Source organism: Humulus lupulus, chromosome 9 (genome assembly GCF_963169125.1).
Source record: "Humulus lupulus chromosome 9, drHumLupu1.1, whole genome shotgun sequence".
NCBI classification, from domain to species: domain Eukaryota; kingdom Viridiplantae; phylum Streptophyta; class Magnoliopsida; order Rosales; family Cannabaceae; genus Humulus; species Humulus lupulus.
In genome coordinates, this window is record NC_084801.1 from 116,355,100 (window position 1) to 116,367,117 (window position 12,018).

Here is a 12,018-nt window from a genome sequence, read left to right on the forward strand (position 1 = left end):
GCCTTCAACATTGGCTTTGTACCCAGTACTAACTCAATGACGAACTGAATCTCCCTGTGGCGGCAATCCCGATAAGTCCTCAAGAAACACATCCAAGAACTCACATACCAGTCTAGTCTTTCCCGGCCCCATTGGCATAACTCTAGTGGTATCCACCACACTAGCTATAAAACTTATACAACCTCCTTGTAATAGGTCCCTAGCCCTCAACGTTGACATCATAGGAATGTGGGGTATGTGCATAGTACCCACAAAAACAAAGGGGTCCTCAGCCTCTGGCTCAAAAGTCACCATCTTCTTCCTACAATCTATAGTGGCCCTATATCTAACTAGCCAATCCATCCCTAAAATCATATCAAAATCATCCATACCCAAATCAATCAAATCTACTGATAGTTCCCTACTATCCACCATCACTGACAGTGCTCTAATCAATCTCCTAGAAACTATCAACTCCCCTGTAGGCAGTATAGTCCCAAACCTCGCGATATAATACTCCCTAGGTCTACACAATCTATCAATCACTTTACTAGAAACGAATGAATGTGTAGCACCAAATTCAATCAATACAGTATATGAAGAGCCAGTGCTAGAAATTTGACCTGTCACTACCGAGGGACTAGCCTCAGCCTCTGCCTGTGTCAAGGCGAACACTCGAGCTGGAGTCAAGCTATCCGCCTTCCCGGTTCCTCTTTCTTCAACGTCGGGCAATCCTTCTTGAGGTGTCCAACCACCCCGCATAGGTAACAGGCCTTTGCCCGGCATTCGCCCAGATGGCGCTTCCTGCATCTAGTACATTTGGGATAGCTTCTCCATGACTCACCGCCTCCCTGGCGGCCACCCTGGCACTCCGGCCCCTCTTATCAGGACCAGTAGTAGTCGAGGTATCAGGGGTCTTCCTCGTCTGATCACTAAGGCCTCCACCCCTACCAGACCCTGTAAATGGAGACATTGCATTGTGAACATCCCATCTCGTAGCGTTCTCCCTCCAGATCTTGTTCTTCGACTCCTCAGCAGTGAAGGCCTTCTCAACCGCTTGGGCATAAGTCATCACCCCAGGTACTGATGTGATCCTCACATCTCGGGATATCATAGCATTAAGCCCTTGAACAAATCTGTCCTATCTAGCTACATCTATAGGCACTAGATCCGGTGCAAACTTTGCTAGCCTGTCAAATTTCAAGGCACATTCAGTAATTGTCACGCTACCTTGTACCAACCCAGTGAACTCATTCACCTTTGCCGCCTTGATGGTAATGTTGTAATACTTCTGGTTGAATAAATCTTTGAACCCATCCCAACTTATAGTAAAAATATCTCAAGTCTGTGATGCTAACTCCACCAGATGCGAGCATCATCACAAAGCATAGAGGTGGCACAGGCCACCCTGTCATTGCCTTCCACCCTCATAAAATCCAGGATGAAGGTGATCATACTCATCTACTATTCAACTTTTAGTGGATCTAGTCCTCACTCAAAGATTGGAGGATGCTGTCTCCTAAATCATTTATAAATTGGCTCCCACCTATTCCCAGTATCAGGCGGCTATACAACTGGTGCCACTACAGGTGGCAAGTTAGGTGCAGCACTCCCTGGCGGAGCCTGCTCTGCAAAAGACGAATCTCTTCCTCTTGACTCTAAAGTCTAGCATGCATATTAGCAAGCAACTGCTGCCAACTCTTAGGGACCGGCGGAGGGTTTTGACCCAGCTCATCATCTCTAGCCCCGACCACGATGCCAGCTTGTCAAATTAATCGCCTAGGACAAATAACTATCCAAGTTTATCGGCAATCAACGACTCAGTTGGTCAGGCAATGATAACAAGTTTATATTCATTCCACCGTCCAGCACCGAAACTCAACCAACAATACACAATCATAATGCAATCAGGCATTTAAACAATTATCCACATACAGTAGCAATGCTAATAAGCACGCCTTAACATATTCACATAGCAATCAAGGGCTAGGCCCAATCAGTATATCTCATGCTCCCTATTAATTGTGCAGACAAAAAATTTATATTTCATTTAAACACTCAAACACATAATCGCATATATGGTTACCGAACCCTGAGTCGCTTGTCTTTAGCGGCGAGTGTACATGCCCAGCCAGTCTTCAGGAACCCTTAAACCTAGATCTCTCTAATACCAAGTTGTAACGCCCTGGATAACCAAGATCGTTACACTGTGTGCTTAAAATAGTGCAAGACTTGCTAATCAAGTCATTTGAACATAAATGTGTTTCTAAATTCAACTGACAAGTTAGGGTTAAAAGATTTTGATCGTAGAATGGTTGACTTTCATTAAAACAAGAGTTTGATACATATGATCCCAAAAATAATGTTTACATGGAAAATACAACCCTCAAAAGTTAATATAGCAATAGCCAGTCTAAATGGAAAAATACAGTCTTGCGCTCTAATCCCTGTAAATCCCTCGGCCGTTGCAGTCGAGTAGCTGCCAATGTACACACTGCCCACAAAGCTCTCCAACTCGTGGCTGGTCTAGCTTTCCTTTTCCTTTACTTGCACCACACAACACCCGTGAGCCAAGGCTCAGCAAGAAAACCATAATCAACAAACATAGATTGCATCAAATGTATATAACAAACTTTATACCAATCAGTTCAATTAACCAGCAGAATGCAAGCGTTAGGCTAGGCAACGATAATAATTCAATCCAAACATATAAATCAATCTTAATACAGTTAAATAGGGGTCGGCGCCCTTAGGTCAAGCCCTCTGGTTATTTAGCTGAACCCGGCTCGCTTAGGTTGAGCTGCATTCAGTACGCTCAACGTCAACCCCGGCTCCCTTAGGCCGTATTTTCACATCACACAAACAAATATACAGGTTACAAAACACATATGCTCATTCACAGGGAATCCCAGTCCCATACACAACTTGGGTGCAGTTTTCTTACCTTGAGTCCCGAGCGAAGGATAAAGAGCGGTCCCGAGCATGATCCTCAGTTCTGAGCCTTAATGGTAACCCTAGTCGTAAGCGACAATGGATAATTATCAAAAATCTAATCCAATTAAATACTTTGGAATCAAATACTGACCTTCAAAACCTCAAATTCTACTAATCAGGTAGTAGAATTCGTCCTGAGCACTTAGTTTTAAATCCTTCAGCCTCCCGAGCCTAAAAGCCAACCTAGGCTAGGCTACCTAGGTGGGCTGCGACCTGGCCCTAAGGGTTGCAACGCACCTCAAGTCAAAGGTGCCAGCCTCTTGCTAGGGGTGCACACGGGACCCGCAAAACCCGAAAACCCGCCCGACCTGAACCCGGAGAACCTGTTTTTTCGAAAAAATTGACAAAATCGGGTCTAACCCGACCCGAACCCGAAAAAATCGGGTCGGGTTCAGGTTTATGAAACATGTGCCATCGGGTTCGGGTGTAACCCAAAACCCGACCGAAATTTAAAAAAAATAAATATAAATAAATAAAATCTAAAAAAATCTGAGCCCTAAAGTAACTAAGTAATAACCCGACCCCTTTTTTTTTTTGGTCTTCTTCTCCTTCGTTTCATTCAAGCGGCAACCTCCCTCTTGATTGAAGAGTCTTGAATTTCAAGCTTCAGCACGGCAGCAGGAGAGAAGAGAACCCAGCCAAGTGCCAAACCTTGCGACCCGACCCATCGAGACGAGAGCCAGGAGCCTCCCTCACCCTCAGCTCTCACGCGGTGGCACCATCAGATCGCACGGCCACCACCAGCGGTGCGGTACGCCTCGCCTCGCCTCACCAGCAGCGGTCCAGTAAGCACGGCTATATATATTTACATTTAGTATATATATATATATATGTTAGGCAGTTTTGTTTTGGTTGGAAATAAGGGCAAGTCTTGTACACAAAAGTCATATAGAATGAAACTATGTACAAGACTGAACCTGATCAAATTTGCTATATTTGCGGCACGCCTCGCCTTGTCTAGTTGGAAAAAGATGGTATTTTTGAAAGAAAAAAAAGGCATTTTTGAAAAAAAAAATGGCATTTTTGCAAATATGGGCTTTTCAGCCCAAAATCACAAATGGCCCAGCAAACCCGAAATTACACCCGAACCCAAACCCGAGTGAACCCGAACCCGAAAAAACTCGAAAATTTCGGATCGATTTCGGTACCATTTTTCTTAACCCGAAACCTGCAAAACCCGAACCCGATAAACCCGAAACCCGAAAATCCGACCCGTGTGCACCCCTACCTCTTGCTCTAGGGGGGAGGTAGGCCGTGTGCGCACCTACAAGTCAGCAAGCCCCCCGTAGGGCCTCCTGGGGCACACGGGCCACGACACCCATAATTTGGGTCGTGGCGTGCCCCCGTGAACCCAAAAATCCCTGGGTTTTCTGCATATTTCCCCAACTCATAGCCCATGTACTCAAGCCAAACTAGGTCCAGAACTCCCAATATTACCTCATAAAGAATACACAAAAAGCCTATAACACTAGTTCAATCTCCCTTAAACCCCAAATTCATAAACCAACCCAAGCACCCTAAAAAAATTCAAACCCAACCAAAATTCAATAATTAGAATCTAAAGTCTTACCTCAGTTGATAGCTTAACTCCTCAGCAATTCCTTGACTTAGTTTTCCCTAGATTTCCAGCTCAATTTTTCAATCCCTAAGCTTCAATTCCCAGACTTTTGCCAGCTTAAACCAAGCTTTCCGTTCAACACTTCAAAACCTTCAAGCCTAAGAGATGGAGAGAGAGAGAGAATGTGTAAGAGAGAGGGAGAGAGTGTTTGAGAATAATCCTAATGGTTCTGATTATTTCCTAAAGTATCAGCTGAGTTTACCTTTTAACCAAAAGACCAAAATACCCCTCAAGACAACTCAGTCATCTAATTGCTCTTAAGGGTAAAACGGTCATTTTCCCTGTTTCCCGCTAATTCCTCGAGTTGTCCTACAAATTCCCAATTAATCCCTTCATGCCAAACTAACTACCAAAATACTTACCCGTTACTTGATAAACCCCAAATATATGTTAAGTTTCCCAAAATACCCATAAGTTCACCCTGGGCCGGGTATTAAACCCCGTTGTGACTATTCTGCTAATCCGCTCACTAGGATCGCCTCAAACCGTATACTGGTCTCAATCATTTAAGGCATATAATCACATTTATGCCCTAATAGGCCAAAACTAGAAATATGCCCCTAAAAACAAGAACGAGCTCACACACATATTTAATACCCATAAACATGCATATAAATATATTCATATTATCATATAAATCATGCATGCCATGTAGTCACGCATTTAATCAATTAATCAGACACATATCCAATTATGCCCTCCTGGCACGCTAATAAAGGCACTAAACCCTATTAGCATTTTTGGGTCGTTACAATTAACCATAAACTAAAAAAATTCTAAATATTAGTTTTCTTGTTCTAAATAGAAATCTAAAGTCTCTAAAATAAGAACAAACTAAAAAATTTTAAAATGTACATAACAAAATTAAAATTCTAAATAAAACTAAAATCAAGCTCCTTCTCTATCCAACATCTGGCCCATAGTTAACCTCTTTGTGGAAAGATTCTTAACCTGCGATAAAGAACAAACAACAAAAATATAGTTAGTGGCATGTGTGAGTACAATAATCACCAGAAAAAATATATGTAAATCATATTTACCTTCATTTCTTTCAAACGATTAGACTTAGCAATTTCTTCAGCTTCGTCTATTATCGAGTGCCATATATCATAGGCGTTCTCGATATGTATATATTTTCCTATCATTTCGTTAGGAAATTTGTAAAGCAAGCAATAACAAGCCAAATGATTGGACTTACTCCAATCACTATATTTTTCATGTTCTTCATAGCCATGTGAAAAGGATGGAACTGATGGAGGCTCTTCAACAATCACATTCATTAACTTTTTAGTTTTGAGAACGACCATCATTCCAGAAAACCAACAATACATGTCTTTAAGATCAAATGTGAGAGTTTTGAGGAAGATATCAAGGGTATGTTTAGGAGATGGCATGACTGCTGAAATAAATAAATAATATCACGAAATGAATTTTAGCACATATTATGAATGTCAGTAAGTTTTTGGGATAGTAAATACGATGCATGAATGCAACAAATTTAAACAACACATAAAAACAATTATTTCTAATTTCATAACAAATTAATTTGAAAATTAATGGACTAGCCTTAGGGTAGGTCAGACTAATCTCAAATTAATTTGAGACAATTCTCAAATCCATAAGTGAAATCTTAAAATCAACTATTTTCTCTTTTGACTTATGAACAACGCTAGTTTGGTCAAGAATAACTAGTTCGCTCGAAAGCCTAGTTAACCTTTGCGAGTGTAACCCAATATTTTAGATTAATGACTTAACTCAAGAGTGTGTCTTAGGGTCAATCAAACTTGAAATACATTATTCAATTATATTATTTAAAGAAGTTAACCTTGAATAATAACACAATCAGAAACCTTCCTTAGGGGGACGCAAACAAAGGCACCTCGAGGCCCATTCCATGAAACATTGGTGTTAACTAATAATGGAGACCATAGGAGTTATTGTTATGACTCCAGCTCCCACTCACTATTTTAGAATATATGTTTTCTCAAAACATCGTATGCTTTTTAATTAATTAAATTAATCCAATTAATTGACCAAATGATATTCTAATAATTACTAATCTTATTAAGCATTTAAACATTAAACAAGATTTAATCTAACTACTAAATAGACCCTTAAACTATCTAGTCAATAAATGTTTTAATTATTAATAATATCATTTGTTTATCTAATAAAATTAATTATCAAATAGGTCTGGAAATTAACACTTAAAATTAATTTACCACTTTTTTCTAGATTAATCTAGACTACTAATTATATGATTCATCAAATGCATATAATCAAATAGGACGTTCCTAATCAAAACATGTTTCTACTTGATATGAGATGCATGCTTTAATTAGATATTGTGTGGGTAATATGTATGACATGTTATAATGCATGACAATGTTATTAAATACATTTAATACATTGAAATATTTAAATAATAAATAAATACAATAAATAAATGCAAGTCGAGTATTTTGGGTATTTCTAAAAAAATTATAACACTTGCAATAAATTACAAAATAAAATAAAAATAAAATCAAGGCTTTATGTAAATTCTCCATCTCCATATTCTGGGCCTTCTATTATTTTTATGCCATCAAGTCCAATTTTGAATTATAAAAGACTTCAATAATTTTTTAAGAGGAAATTACATTTTATATGGGATTTTTAATGGAGTGTGCAAAAATATGGCTTTTTTTCAAAAAAAAATTAATCTATGGCTTTTTTTAAGAATTTTCACTTTTATGGGTTTATTTTCTCATATTTTTGTATAAAAGTTAGTTTATGCCATAGTTTTACTCTTAATCAAATTTGGAAGGGTATGTTTGTAATTTGATTATTATTTTTTTAGGTTATTTATTTTTTTATATTGTTTTTATATTACTAATTTTATATTAAATTTTTCTTTGGGTGTTTTGCAATTTTTTTTTTTGTAATATGAATTGTTTTTAAAACTATTATTTATTTATTATAAACATGTTTTTTTTAAGATTGTACATTTTTTGTTTTCAAATCCTGTGTAGGGTAACCAGTTACTTGATTGATCTTAAAAAAAAATCCCAGAGCTAGGTTAAATAACATGCACCAGGAGGGGTAACCAGTTATCCTGGGATGAGTAACTTTCTGCCATAAGAGGGGTAACCAGTTACCTAAGAGGGGTGACGAGTTAATCATATTAAATATGAAAAGAAACATCAAATTTGAAGGAAAAAATGGAAGAACACTTCATTAAAAAAGGAATAAGAAGTAACTATGATTTTAGTAATATAAGTAACTAGTTACCATAAAGAAACCATAAATATACACACACTAGAACGCGAAAGTAACCAGTTACCCTCAGAAATATACACACAAAAAATGTGAAAGTAACCAGTTACCCATTCACGTTTTCATATTTTTATTAGTTTTCTTTCCAAATTTTGGTATTCCTATAAGTGTTACAGTAAAAAGAAAATGCTGAAAAAATTTATTTGAATTTTTTTTATATATAGTGGAAAAAACTATAAAAAAAATTACAATAATAAAAGATAACAAATAAAAAATAGTAGAATAATTATGTAATATTAAAATATATGTGCGAAAAAAATGAAAAAAAAATAGAATGAGAAAAGAATAAGTACAAAAATGAAAAAAAAAACAAAAGAAATGATTAATGAAAAAAAATAGATGAATAAATAAGAATGAAAAGAAGAAGAAGAAGAAGAAAAATAATGAAAAAAAAAACATGAATGAAAAAATTGGTAGAAAAAAATGAAAAAAAATTGGAAGAAGAAAAAAAAAAGCAAAAAAAGCTCATATGTGTGAAAAAAGAAAAAAAAAATGGAAGGAGAAAATAATAAATACAAAAATGAAGAAAAAATAGAATGAAAAAAAAGCTGAAAAAATATGAAGAAAAAAAACAATACAAATGAAAGAAAAAAAATAGATAAATGAATAAAAATGAAAAAAAGAAGATGAATGAAAAATGAAAAATTGGAAAGAAAAAAAGATTAAGGAAAAAGTTGGTAGAAAAAAAAAAGGAAAAAATAGAAGAAAAAACAAGTAAGGAAAAAATAATAGAAAAAAATAAAAATAAAAATAAAAATAAAATTACTTTCAAAATCAAACAAAACATAATTATGATAAAAAAATGTGACATTTCCATATTTTAGTTAGCTACTAATTGTGTTTCCCATACTTTAACTTTTTCTTTAATAAATTTCCCATACAAATTAAGAAAAGTATAACTCTCATATTTTTGCACATTAATGGTATAAAAGCCATATTTTTGAAAAATTCCTATTTTTTAAACAATCTTTTAAAAATATTGAACTTGGCTAATTAAAGCCCAATAGGTCATTTAGGTCCAGTTTGAACTTGGGCCACTTAATTCAAAATTTAATTAGAATTTTAAAAATTCCAATTAACATTATTGGGCCAAGCCCGCAAATTAAAGGAAACCATCAACCACCGTAGGGCTCGAGTAAGGAACTAGGTGGTGGGGTTTACAACTTTTAGGCTCAGGTTGGTGCGGGCAACTCGAAAACCACCTACGCACCAACAACTAGGTGTGGCTGGAGCAACAGAGCGCAGCTAGGGTGCGAGGGGCACGCAGAGGCGCGCTGGCAGGTGCTCAAAGGCGCTGAAACCAGGGTGCGGGGATCGGGCGCGCAAGGGGCGCGGAGCTCAGGTGCTAGGTGTGGCTGGCGTGCTAAGCGTTTGCAGGGTTTGGGTGCCTGCTGCGTAGGCAGTAAGTGTCGAGGGGCACCTAGGGGTTCGGGCCTTCATTTACACTTTTGTGAATAATTTTAAATGAAGAAAATAAAATTACAAAAATCCTATGCCCCATATGACTTACAATTTTGTAGATCTAGAAAAAAAAAATAAGAACAATTCATAAACCAAAAACACCATATATTTAACGACTCTTAAGAACAAATTATTCATCAAAATAAACATCAATCCATTCATCACATATTACAACAATATAAGAATGCATATTATACCCACAACAATTAATGTATGCAGAGATTAATGACTGCTCTGATACTAATTATTGGTAACTGGTTTACCATATGAACAGCAGAAAGCACAGAGTGGTGGACCCAGAGATTTCAAATTTATTTTTAAATAATCTTTAAATAACCGGATTCATTAATATGTAAAAATATTAATCAAAAAGAGAGAAAAAGATAAGGATTTACCAGTTGTAGAACAATCAAGAATCATCGCTATCTTTTAGTACCTCCAACCAACATCCAATCCAAAGCAACCTTTTTGAATACTCTGACCAAGATCTTCTAAGATGTATCTCTATACCTCAAGACGTGTATGGGCACATAAAGTAATGATGGGAAAATTTCTTATTCACAAGATGTACTCAACTCATAGATTTATAAAAGAATTAATTAAATTCAAAATTCGAATTATAAACCAATTATTAAATAAATAAAAGAAATATCCAAGACCCAGTCTTGGACCTAGTCACACGCACTGTGATTGACGTGTAGCTTCAGAATTAGGATCTATTTGTATATGATCATCTTATTGATATTGAAATTCCGTTTTTTATGATTACCAACTTAATTATTCAAATTAAATAATTAATTGTTGAACTGTTACAAAAATGTTTAAACAGACACAAAGACTGTTTGAACATAAACTAGATATGTTTAAACAGTTTGTGACCAGAAGATAAAAACAAACATAAGGTAAAGAACACACGAATTTTTACGTGGTATCAACAATCTTTGCAGATTGCTACTAGTCCACGAGGCCACGCCCAGAGAATGAAATTTATTAGAAGAATATCTAAACGATTACAAAACCAAATTGACTTATACAAATAAAGACTCCCTCTTGAATTTGTCGCAACTGTTGTAATCTAAACTCCTAATCAAATTTCTGAAGTGCTAAGATCTTGAACTCCATTCAAATCATAACACTTGCACTTTTCCTCCCGAAAAGTGACTCACGAACAAGACTTCTCCCGAAGCTTGATAACTAATGTCCAAGTGTGTTCAACCTGCACAATTAACACAAAGAAAACAATACAGAAGTACACTGTAATAAACCACTAAGAACTTGCTGGACTCAAGTTCTTCACATAATAAAAAATCTCTCTAAAACTTGAACAATATTTGAAAAATAATACACCAAGAGAGATAATAAAAAAACAACGATCTAAGGATGATTATATACTTTTTAGAATCCCTTTAGGTCGTGGAAAACAAATCAGAAACCATCAGCCAATACATGAAAAATCTTCCCAAACAGGAAAGTCAGAATCTGTTCAAACAGACTGGCAATCCGTTCAAACAAATTCATTGAACCTGGACAGTTTTTTAACCCAGTTTCCTTAAATAAATAAGGAAACAATATATACATAATCTCTGCAAGCTGTACACGATTTCTGGACAAAATAAATCAGATCAAAAAATAAAATAAATACCAATAATTTTCATTTCAAGAAAAGATATTCTTTTATAGGAAATTATATATTTATTTTATTAACAAATATATAATAATCTGATTAAAGAAAGACATATTGTAACAAAACAGGAAACTACCCATTTCGAAAAATCTCCTTTAATTAATTTTGTCAATATTGTCAAATATGCCAATAAAGGATTTTACAGATATGTTAAATTAATACTTATAAAGTAAATGATATTATTAAGTATTAACAACATATCATGTCCCGTTCATGTATAACCACTTTATATAAATTACATCCACTAAGATGTCCTACTATATCAATAATCCAAATCTAGATTACATGTATTCATAATATTAGTGAACCATACTTACAGTATTTAATCCAAAGATTCCATATAAATGTGTTTTACTACAAATTGTTTAAATCCGTTCCCTACAATATTAATCCCCTCATACCAATACAAGATTGTAGTCACAATAACAAATTTGAGGATTTTATGATATTTATATAATATTATTCTAATAATAATAATAAACAATAAATACATGCAAAAAATTAATTTTAATTATTTATTTCATAAAATATTGTTCAACACATATGCTTTAAAGGACACTAATCCCAACATTAGACTGATCTACAAATGATCATCTATTATGATAAGAATTAAATCTTTATAGAAAACGCTAAGTTTATAAAGACAATTAATTCATATCGGTCATGTTATATATAATCTCTATTATATACAATACATTTACTAAGATGTTTATCCACATCAATAATCCAAATCTGGACTACTTACATCATGTATGCTTAGTAAGCCGTACTAACCATTCATTAAAGATTTCTTACTTTAATATGTTACTGACTATTTTATTCATTGCATATGATCTTATATCTATCATACTAATACAAGATCATATCCACATAATGAATATTGAATTTTCTTGATATTTGTATAAATTATTTAAATAACAATTATAACATTCAAATATAATAAAATTATACTTTTATTTAAATCAAT